Source organism: Hemicordylus capensis, chromosome 3 (genome assembly GCF_027244095.1).
Source record: "Hemicordylus capensis ecotype Gifberg chromosome 3, rHemCap1.1.pri, whole genome shotgun sequence".
NCBI classification, from domain to species: domain Eukaryota; kingdom Metazoa; phylum Chordata; class Lepidosauria; order Squamata; family Cordylidae; genus Hemicordylus; species Hemicordylus capensis.
Window position 1 is genome coordinate 146,627,467 of NC_069659.1, and position 12,130 is coordinate 146,639,596.

Below are 12,130 nucleotides of genomic sequence, written 5' to 3' on the forward strand. Positions count from 1 at the left end.
CCAGCTAGCATATTGCTGAGCAGCCAAATGCATGCAGAGGGCAGTGCAATTTTCACTGCTCTCTCCTTACTTCAGAAGTACAGAAATATGTCCCTGAGGGCTATGCAACCTTCAGGGACATATTGCTGAAGCCAAAAAGTACTTTTGCAGTAGCAAAAATAATGTTCCTTCTCCACATGTTTGGCTGCTCAGTAACAGTTCCATACTAATGTGAGCCAGTGAGTAGAATGTGAGCCAATGCCTTTATATTTCTGATCCAGGGCTCTGTTATCTCTAGTCATGTGTGTTCTAGCTACATCTACAAATTGTCATTTAAAAAAAAAAAACAGTAGTTTAAGCACATCTAAAATGATTACTAATAGACAACAGAGCATGCCTTTTTATTTATCATCATCAGATAAGTAACACTTACTGTAGTTTGAATACTACTACTACAACAAATATTTATATATACCACTCTTCAACCAAAGTACTCAAAGCAGTTTACATAGAAAAATAAATAATACATAAATAAGATGGTCCCCTGTCCCCAAAGGGCTCACAATCTAAAAAAGAAATATACAGCAGCTATCAGCAACAGCCACTGGGGGGATGCTGTGCTGGGGTTGGAAAGGACCAGTTGCTTCCCCCACCCCCGCTAAATATAAGAGAACCACCACTTTAAAAGCTGCCTCTTTGCTCAGTTAGCAGCAGATAAACACAAAAAATAATGGTAGGAGGAGGGGATTATTTTTTTAAGCTCTTTAAGAGTAAAACTATTAATGTAGCATAACAAACCTGGAAGAAGAACTTGGGCTTAGACTGCATTTTTATACAGCCTAAAAAGCATCTCAGCCAAAACACATAACTGGCAGGTTTTGACATTTTTTTCTCACCTCATCCTTGTTCCCAGCAAGAAGATCAATCAGAATTCTATCTTGACAACCAACTCCCAGCTTAAATCTGAAGAGACAAGCTCTATTCTACACCAGGATGAAATGCACAGAGACCTTTTTTCCCCAAGATGCAAATGATTAAATGCCAGATGTTTTTAAGACCAAATGCTGTGTTATGCTGTTATATTTCCCCTTTGGAGATGAGCAATGTATTAGACTATGGCTCACAACTCCCAGGAATATTATTGTTCATAACAAGGCAACACCTGTGCAATACATTCCTTGTAATGAGGTGTCAACCTATACACAGTTTCACTTTTTATTTTGGAGACCAGTGACAAAATATAATCTAAGAATTGTCCCTTTAATATCCAACCACAGTGAGTGCAATGTTGTGTGGGTATGTTTGGCTATGCTGCCAAAATGTTCCATAAGGAAATATTAAAGTAGGTGCTGAACTTTGAGAAACCCATTCCCCCCGCCCCTGGGAATTTCAGATGCATTCTTAACATATTTTATTTTAACTACTAATATGATTATTAGGTATAGTACAAATAAATTTGGAAAAGATAATTATCTGCTAATCTAAAATTCCCTCACAATAAAATTGACAGGCACAATAGGAAGTGTCAGGAAATTTATAGGGAAGATTTTGGGGAGAGGACTTTGGACTGGGGAAAAAAATCCTGACAACTGATTTAATTATACCAACAACAACAAAAAAAAGAGCTGGAGGTCATTACTACTCAAGATTTAATTTTTAAAATTATAACATTGTTAATATGGTCTTGGAGGAAACGGATTATCTAGACCCATTTCAAACTGGCTTTAGAGTGAGTGGGTTGAGACCGCCTTGGTAGGCCTGATAGATAACCTTCACCAAGGAATTGACAGAGGGAGTGTCACTGCTGGTTCTTTTGGATCTCTCAGTGGCTTCCAATACCATCAACCATAGTATCCTTCTGAATTGCCTGAGGGATCTGGGGATAGTAGGCACTGATTTACAGTGGTTCTGCTCCTATGTCTCAGGTAGATTTCAAATGGTGGTGCTTGGTGACAGTTACTCTTCTAAATGGAAGCAACAATATGGAGACCCCCAGGGCTCCATTCAGTCACCAATGCTTTTTAACATCTACATGAAACTGCTGGGTGAGGTCATCAGGGGATTTGGTGCTGGGTGTCATCAATATGCAGATGACACCCAGATCTATTTATCCTTGTCATCAACATCAGGAAATGGCATTAGCCCCTTAAATGCCTGTCTACAGGCAGTAATGGGCTGGATGAGGGATAATAAATTGAAGCTGAATCCAAGCAATGCTCATTGTTGGGGGTCATAATCTGCAAGACAAGATAGAACTCCCTGTTCTGGATGAGGTTACACTCCCCTGAAAAGAACAGGTTTGTAGCTTGGAAGTATTCTTGGACCCAGGTCTTTCCCTGGTGCTTCAGGCTGAGGCTGTGACCAGGAGTGCTTTTTACTAGCTGTGACTGATTTGACAATTCTGCCCATTTCTTCAAGAGAATGGCCTGAAAACAGTGGTGCATGGGTTGGCAACCTCCAGGTTGGACTACTACTACAATATGCTCTATGTATGTAGATCAGAAACTTCAGTTAGTTCAAAATGCAGCAGTCAGATTGGTATCCCAGAAAGACCATATTATGCCTGTGCACTGGCTGCCAATATGTTTCTGGGCAAAGTTCAAAGTGCTGGTTATGACCTTTTAAACCCTGAATGGCTTAAGTCCAGGTTACATGTGGGAAGGCCTTTCTCTACAAGATCCTCACAGCTCTTTGAGACCACCTGGTGGTGGCCATCTGCTTGGTGCGCACCAAGCGAGTGGCGAGCAGCCTGCCTTGCCACTTGCCAGCCTTGCACCCACCACAGCTTCTGGTGCAGCATTAGAAGAAGCATATTTGCTTGGGGGCAGGGCCTCAGCATGGGCACATCACATGTTTGATTGCACAACGGAAGCTGCTACAGTGAGGCTCCACACTGCAGCAGCACTAGCAAGGGAGGCTGACTTGCCGGCTTGAGCTGCCTTTGCCCTGCCTGCACCTTTAAGGATCATGGTCGGGGTGGAGTGGAAATTGTCCCCAGCAAGCATGGCAGGCACGGAGGTTATGCAGACAGAGGTGTGGGACTCCTTGGAATGGCAGTGCCAATGGATTGGGCTCCAGGTGGATCTTCAGGAAGGAACCTGTGCTTGGCAGGGGTGCTGCCAGCATGGCCTGCTGGGGCATAGAGCTCTTGCCTCCTCCCACACAGTCTGAGATGACGCCTTTCAGCATCTTCCTATATTGCTGCTGCCTGATATAGGAGTTTCCCATAGTCTGGGGAACATACCAGCAGGGATCCTAACCAGCAACCTCTTGCTCCCTAAGAAAGGATTGAATTCTTTCAGAAATACTTCTTAAGCCCTATTCACATGATAAATGTACATACAATCTGAGTACATGTACATATCTATATACTGATCTGTACAGTTATTCACAATTTATGTTGAACAGATGTACACTTCCTATCTGTATCCTGCACGTCAGCAGGCCAGTAAGGGGTGGCGCTTTGATGAGGCAAAGTGAGGCAGTTGCTTCAGGCAGCAAATGATTGGGGCACCAGCTGGGCAATAAGATGCTCCCACTGCTGCCATAAGAGCATCTCTTGGGGGCCAATCCAACACTTGCAAGCTTTGCAATGAGCGCCTCTCCTCACACTCCTTGCAAAGCTTGCAAGAAACACTAGGAGAGAATTGGAGACTGCTGGCAACCTTCCCTCCTTACCATCCTCTCTGCCACTTCCTTCCAAAGAGTGCAAATGCCATTTTTGAAAGGGAGCTGGCTCCACCAGGGTTGTGAGGCAAGGCAACATTTGTCGCCTCGCCTCAGCCACCACAATATTTTGGGCCACCTCAGCTTGTAACCGGCTTCATTTTTTAAATGAATGCAAGTAGAGTCCTTCACACACAAACCTGGACATGTGTACAGACACCTGAACATAATGTCTGAATATGGTTTTAGTGTCAAATCATTTTGATTGAGGAAGTGACTACTAAAATGCCAGTATGGGCCAACTTGAAAATATGTTCCTGAGTCCTGACCCTCAAAAGACTTCGTCACACATTGAGGTTATTCACATGAGCAGCCCTACCCAGGCTTGGGCAGGCCCACCTGGATAGGGCTGCTCATGTGAAGCACGAGGATCGAGACCAGTCCCAGGGCTGCCTCCCTCTATAGCCCAAGTTTTTAACCCAGGCTTTTACCCAAGTTAAAGGGCATAAGCACTCCCTTTACCACAGATCCAGGATCATGTGTATGCCCAGGCTGCAGGCAGCCCAGGCATGCACAGAGCCGGGTACCTAGAGGGCTCAGCTTGAAGGGGTATCTCTGAATGCACCACGCTCCTTGTGCAGTGCATTCAGGGATATTTGGAGGCCGGAACTCATTTTCCCAGCCTCCAGAGCTCTGCAGATCATGTGGGTGCATGAGCCACATGCCACGCAGAAGAAGGCTGATCATGGATGAAGGGGAGATCAGCTTGGTCTTGCCTTCCGCCTGTGTCCTCCCCAAATGGTCATGTGCACAACCTCATTATGTTCAACACTCATATGAGTACGGTCAACATACTGTGTTCAACGTACTGTATGTATATCTGTACACATATACGTACAAATCTGTACACAGGTACAGATATACTTACTGTTGATTATGTTGAACACAAATATAGCAGTACATTTCCCTACACACAGCATTCCCTAACTGGCCTGTACAGCATTCCCTAACTGGCCTGGTTCAGTTTTTTATTAATGCAATCATTCGCACAAAAACATGTATGTGTGTGCAGACATCTGTACACTTGTTCAACATAATGTTTGAACAGGGCTAAAGTGAATATGCATTCAACAGTTTGTCACTGAAACTACCACTTCAACTACAGGGTAGGGTAAAGGTAAAGTGTACCATCAAGTCGATTTCGACTCCTGGCGCCCACAGAGTCCTGTGGTTTCCTTTTGGTAGAATACAGGAGGGGTTTACCATTGCCTCCTCCTGTGAGGTTTGAGATGATGCCTTTCAGCATCTTCCTATATCACTGCTGCCCAATATAGTACCAGCAAGGATTTGAACCGGCAACCTTCTGCTTGTTAGTCAAGCATTTCCCCACTGTGCCACTTAAGGTGACACAGGGTAGGGGTAACCAGATGCAAAGGGAAACTGGTTTCCTGCACTGGTAATAGGTAGGTAAATGAGAGAATTTCAGAAGGTACTGTTTTCTTCACTCCTTTACACTAAGCGGCACCAGTTGAAATTCCCTGTTCTGTAGAACTGTTAAGGTTCAGGAGCCCTGTAATCCTTCATATCTGTTTACTCTAGGACTTACAGTAGTCTGGTGTTGTTACTGCTGAGAAAGAGCAATAAGAGGGCAAGGACCTTGGAGAAGCCGCTGCCAGTCTGTGCAGACAATACTGAGCTAGATAGACCAATGGTCTGACTCAGTATATTGCAGCTTCCTATGTTCCTATGTTCCTATAACTGTTAATGTGGAATTCACAGTGTTTACTTCAGTCTTCCTGGGCAGGGGGGAAAAAACCCCATTCTTTTCTTAAAAGCAAACTTTATGCTCTTTAGAGTACCCCTGTGCATTACTGCTTTTGTTTCTGTACAGGGATAGAGCACAGAAGTGCTGCAGGAATTTGCCACCTACTGAAGTCGCAGTACTCGAAGACTGGATGTAGTGCCAGAGCAGACAGCTGCTCTTTTAAGAGGGAGATGCAAAGTCGCACAAATGCCATTTCAGCAACTAAATCAAGACAGCACGCTACAAGAGTCAAGCCAGCAAACAATTTTTTTAAGCAGACACCCTGCCTACTTTGTCATTTTAAATAAATCATGTAAAGCCAAAGCTGATTCCTCTGGTTTGTCTCACAAGCACCTCTTCCAGCAGTGTTGATGCCTGTTATCTCCATGGTTGCCATGAAATAACAATGCAGCTAAGATTTGGAAGCAAAGCCATATTCCATATAATAATAGTATTTTGCTTTCATTGCCTACCAATAAAAATCATCACCTGCTCCACTTGGCATCCAGCTACCGACAAAGCTGGTACAGACTCAACAGAGCTGTGCACGGCAGAGTCTAATTGACTGTTGTCCAAACAGAGGATGTAAAGTGACATCCCACAAACCTGTCTCCTGTCAACTTGCTGCAGTTTGCAGAAAGACCTGTAGTGATTTATTGAGGAAGGCACCTTTGCTTTTCTGTCTGTGATTCGCTTTGCCATCATTCAGAACAGGGCAAGGCTGACACAGTGTTGGATATGTCTGTCTTACCCTTATAGGTTAGTCAGCCAGTCTAGTTGCTTATAAAGCTATCCTTAGTGTAACTTTATAAAGCTATCCTCAGTGTAAATACAAAATAGGTTGTTTTACTCAGGTTTTTCCTGTCCTGGCTTCACACTGGTACACAAAAGAAAAAAAGGCCAGAACACAAGTTCATTTCAAGTTCTAAAATTAAATCTTTATATATTCCTGCCTTCTGTATCTCCCACAGAGCATAAAAGTGCTGAGAGTGCTGGCTTGTAGCAGGGAATTAGACAACCTATTTTTAAAGTTACCAACTGGGTCAACTCTGAAACACAGCAACAGTGCAAAACACATAGGAAGGAAATATGGCAGAAAAGTAGTAGCTTGTTCAATGCTGCTTTCCTCAGATCTATTTTGCCTCTTTTCCTCTTTCTCTCTCAAAATTACAGAATTAGTCCTGGATGAGAACAAAGTGACTGTTGAAATGTTATTGGCTGGCCCAAGGCCAACTCAATGAGCTTCACGGCTGCTCAGAGATTTCAATCTAGACCTCCCAAATCCCAAACTCAGCATTCTGTTTGGAAATGTTGAAGGATGCTGATGAGAATGCAAAATAATGCAAAGCTTCTATTGTCCCTTTTTGTACATGGGGGTGGGGGGTGGGTGGGAATGGATAGTTAAGCCTACTTCACTGCTCTTAACATGATTGCTGCCAATCATGCCAACTTCAAAAGCAGCTTGTACAAAACCATTTCAAAACATGGCTGTTGTATCCATAACATAGGAGACTTAGAATAATAATTGGAACAATGTAAGTTTCCTGAGATACTGCAAGGATCCATTCTCATTCTACTGGTTTGATTATGATTTGCTGATGGCAGATGTATTAAGGGTTGAACTTTCACTCTATCACACACACACACACACACACACACACACAAAATCCATTCTGGGCAGCTTTCCTTTTATCTGAGAGACAGAATCCCACCATTCTACTCTGGGCCCTACTTTGCCCACCCTACTGGGGCCTACTTTGCCAGGCATGATCTACTCAGGTTCCATGTCTAACATCACTCTTTTCTTACTGCCTGTCCCATCAAGTGTAGGAGAAACAGCTTTAGAGTGTTGCAGGAGAGCTACTGGTAACTTTGGGATCTTTCTTACCAGACTTCCACTATAGCAATAGCAATAGCAATAGCACTTACATTTATATACCGCTCTATAGCCAGACCTCTCTAAGCGGTTTACAATGATTTAGCATATTGCCCCCAACATTCTGGGTACTCATTTTACCGACCTCGGAAGGATGGAAGGCTGAGTCAACCTTGAGCCCCTGGTCAGGATCGAACTTGTAACCTTCTGGTTACAGGGCGACAGTTTTACCACTGCACCACCAGGGGCTCTATGCTGTTGCAGGAAGCACCATTTTATTTATTTTGCTCACTCACTCTCTCTCATCTTCTTTCTAATTCTCTTTGAAGAACTGCCTCATGTTCACGGCTGCCACCTTTCCCATAAAATTTATTAAATATCTACTCTATTGTGCTCTATGATCCGTATCACCCTCTGGAGTGTTCCTGCGTATGGACTTCCATTCTTAATTTGAATAAAAAGCTTCAACAATTCTGCAAAATATTTCAAGCATTGACCAATCAGTTGTCATATAGTGCCTCATGTCACATGGTGTTCTATGTACTTGAGAAGACATGATAATCATCATTACAAACTTTAAAAATCATCATTTACATAGGAGACTACACCAGATTATACTGTAAGAAGCTTCTATTCTAAATAAGAAAATATTTTTTTCTGAATTCTTTTTTTAAAGGATTGCACAATCATATATGTAGATACACATACAGTGACTCAAATCTAGCTTTAGTCAGGGGCGGATCGACCATTGTGTACCTACCTATGTGCTCTGCACACAGACCGCCGGGCGGGGGAGGAGGGCACAAAGGGAATGCCAAGGGAAGTCACTACAGGCTCCACCATTTGTTGCCCCCATGGCAGGCTCCTCATACTCACTGCTGGCCTCTGCAGTCCCTACTAAATGCCACCATCCCTGTGGTTGAGGGATGGGAGGGGGAGGATTAGTGAGGAAGACCAATCAGCCAGCATTAAGCATCCTTGGCTCAGGGGAGTGAGGCAGGGCCCCCACTTGCCACTCCATAGTGTGCACCGTCTGAAGCTCTCACCTCACTGCACCTCATAGAGGAGCTGCCCCTGCCAATACATCTGTTACTATCAACTTACCAAGGGAAAGGCAGAATTTAAGATCTTCCAAGATTACCTAGCAGCTCCATGGCTCAGATGGAGCCTAAGCTCCCTTTCAACAGCATCTTCTGCAGCATTCTACCATCTATGTTACAATGAGTAGGGATGTGTGAATTGATTCGGGTACAAATCGATTTGTATCTGAATCTAGCTGATTCAGGTATTTTGGAGACAGAACAAATTGCACTTGTGGTCTATTGGCTAGATTCAGGTCCAAGTCGAATTACACCAGATTCAGTTCAAATCACTTTGAGATTCGAATTCCTGTTATCATGTTCCCCAGATTCCCAACTTTCATTTATTTTATTTTTTTTAAAGCTAAGCTCTAGCCCTTGTAGAGGTGGACTTATGGAGCAAAATGTGTGGTCACTATTTTTCAAGCATTTGGATTCTTTGGTGTATAATAACTTTTCCTCATAATGAATCCCTATGAGAATTCATTGCACACCTTCATTTATTCTGTTCATTTTGACTGTCCTTGGACAGACAACTATCCTGTCCTTGGACAGACAACTATCAATTGCTATGTGCCAACCACACACCCCACACTGGGTACTCAGTGGGGTACTCAGTTTATTTTTTAGGAATATTTAAGTGTTTAGATTCTTTAGTGTCTAATAACTTTTCCTCATAATCAATCCTTGAAAAATAGCGACCACACATTTTGTTCCATAACTCCACTTCTATAAGGGCTAGAGAACATAAGAACAGCCTTGCTGTATCAGGCCCAAGGAGGCCCATCTAGTCCAACATCCCATTTCGCACAGTGGCCCACCAGATGCTCCTGGAAGCCACAGGCAGGTGTTGAGGGCATGACCTCTCTCCTGCTGTTACTCCCCCACAACTGGTACCCAGAGGCACCCCGCCCCTGAGGCTGGAGGTGGCCTACAGCCCTCCGACTAGTAGCTGTCAATAGACCTCTCCTCCATGAAGTTATCCAAACCCCTCTTAAAGCCATCCAGGTTGTTGGCTGTCACCACATCTCGTGGCAGAGAATTCCACAAGTTGATTATGTGTTGTGTGAAAAAGTACTTCCGTTTGCTGGTCCTAGATTTCCTGGCAATCAATTTCATGGGATGACCCCTGGTTCTAGTGTTATGGGAGATGGAGAAGAATTTCTCTCTATCCACTTTCTCCACACCATGCATGATTTTATAAACCTCTATCATGTCTCCCCGCAGTCGTCTTTTTTCTAAACTAAATAGCCCCAGGTGTTGTAGCCTAGCCTCATAAGAAAGGTGCTCTAGGCCCTTGATCATCTTGGTTGGCCTCTTCTGCACCTTTTCCAGTTCTACAATGTCCTTTTTTAGATGTGGTGACCAGAATTGTACGCAGTACTCCAGATGTGGCCGCACCATAGTTTTGCATAAGGGCATTATAATATTAGCAGTTTTATTTTCAATCCCCTTCCGAATGATCCCTAGCATGGAATTGGCCTTTTTTACAGTTGCCCCACATTGAGTCGACACTTTCAATGAGCTGTCCACCACAACCCCAAGATCCCTCTCCTGGTCAGTCACCAACAGCTCAGATCCCATCAGCATATACTTGAAGTTGGGGTTCTTCGTCCCAATGTGCATCACTTTACACTGAACTGCATATGCCAACACTGAACTGCATATGCCACTTTGTCGCCCACTCACCCAGTTTGGAGAAATCCGTTTGGAGCTCTTCACAATCAGTTGTGGATTTCACTACCCGAAAGAGTTTGGTATCATCTGCCAATTTGGCCACCTCGCTGCTTACCCCTGCTTCTAGATCATTTATGAATGAATTAAAAAACACCGGTCCCAGTACAGATCCCTGGGGGACCCCACTTCTTACTTCCCTCCATTGCGAAAACTCTCCATTTATACCTACCCTCTGTTTCCTGTCTTTCAACCAGTTAGCAATCCACACATGTACTTGTCCCCTTATCCCATGACCACTAAGCTTAAAGCTGGGGGTCCATGTTAGGGTTAGGATAGGATAACTTTGAATCCCCTTTATTTCCTATGGCAGAAATATACAAAATCAGTAAAAACTTTTAAAAATCATTAAAAATCAACCAAGTGTCCCACTGTCTTGAAATTTGGGTGGTAGGTAACACCTATGGGGACCTACCTACCACCCAAATGAGGTGCACTAGGACCTCTATAAGTGGTCCAAATTGATCCAAATCCAAATCAAATCAAATCTAAATTGAATTTGGGGTGATTTGGGGGGACAGATTCAGACACAAAACAAATCAGTGGTGATTCAATTCAGGCACAGATCAAATTGAAAAACTGATTCCATTTGTGTTTATTATGATTGTTAATGGTTATTATTGTTAAAAATTAATAAAAATTGAATTTCAAAAAAGAAAAAGAAAAACTGATTCGTGCACATCCCTAACAATGAGTCAACTTTATTCTCTCTTCCAATGATAAGTTGATTATGGACTACTTCCTGAAAAACACCTTTTGCTCACTGATATGATACTTGGCTCAGTGCTGTCTTCCAAAGTAAGTGATTGAGAGGAGAGAGTGAGATCTGGAAGTGTGTCAATAATATGTATTTTTGGCCACTCACATCATATTATGCTCTAACTAAAAATGGAACAAGAAGTTCTGGTAAGAATTAATCTGCCTACTTTCCTTTCACTATAACCTTAATTGATAATTACCATCTTTGCAAGTTAGCCCACTTCTAACTCAAATGTTCATGCATCAACCATCTTGAATTGGGGTGGAGAACAACATCACAAACTACACTGTTGAATTGTCCCTATGTGTCACTACCACAGTGCCACATTTGGTCCAAATCGATTAGGTGGTTTACAAGTTAGCCAAATTGTGCCCTCAAACATTCACACATCAGCCATCTTGAACCGGGATGAATGGCATCCTCACAAACTATGTCATTGAGGTGTCCCTATGTGTCCCTATAACTGGACTAGGTTTGGTCCAAATCGGTTCTCGCTTGCACTACAAACATTCACATGTCCACCATCTTGAATTAAGGTGAATGATATCATCACAAACTACACTGTTGAGATGTCCCTATGTGTTCCTACAACTGTTCCAAATTTGGTTCAGATCGGTTAGGCAGTTCACAAGTTAGCCCACTTGCACCTCAGATGTTCACACGTCCACCACCTTGAACTGGGGTGGATGAGATCATCACAAACTACACTGGTGTCCTTATGTGTCCTTCTAGCAATTCCAAATTTGATCCAAATCGGTTAGGTGGTTTACAAGTTAGCCCACTTGCACTTCAAATGTTCACACATCTGCCATCTTGAACTGGGGTGGATGACATCATCACAAATTATGCCTATGTGTCCCTGCAACTGTATCCAGTTTGGTTCAAATCAACCCAGGCATTGCAAAGTTGATAGTGGGGGGTGTGTGTGGAGAGAGGGGGGCTGGCAGAGCAGGGGGAGAGAGAGAAAGGAAGGAAGGAAGGAAGGAAGGAAGGAAGGAAGGAAGGAAGGAAGGAAGGAAGGAAGGAGGGTGATCTCATAAGCTTACTTTCCTTAATGAAAGTAGGATAAAAAGGAAGGTTCCTAAGTTCTAACACAGGCCTACTCAACTTTGGACCCCCAGCTATTTTTGGACTACAACTCCCATGATCCCCATCCACAATGGCCAATAGCCAGGGATTATGAGAGTTGTAGGCCAACTTCTGTAGGAGGGCCAAAGTTGAGCAGGCCTGCT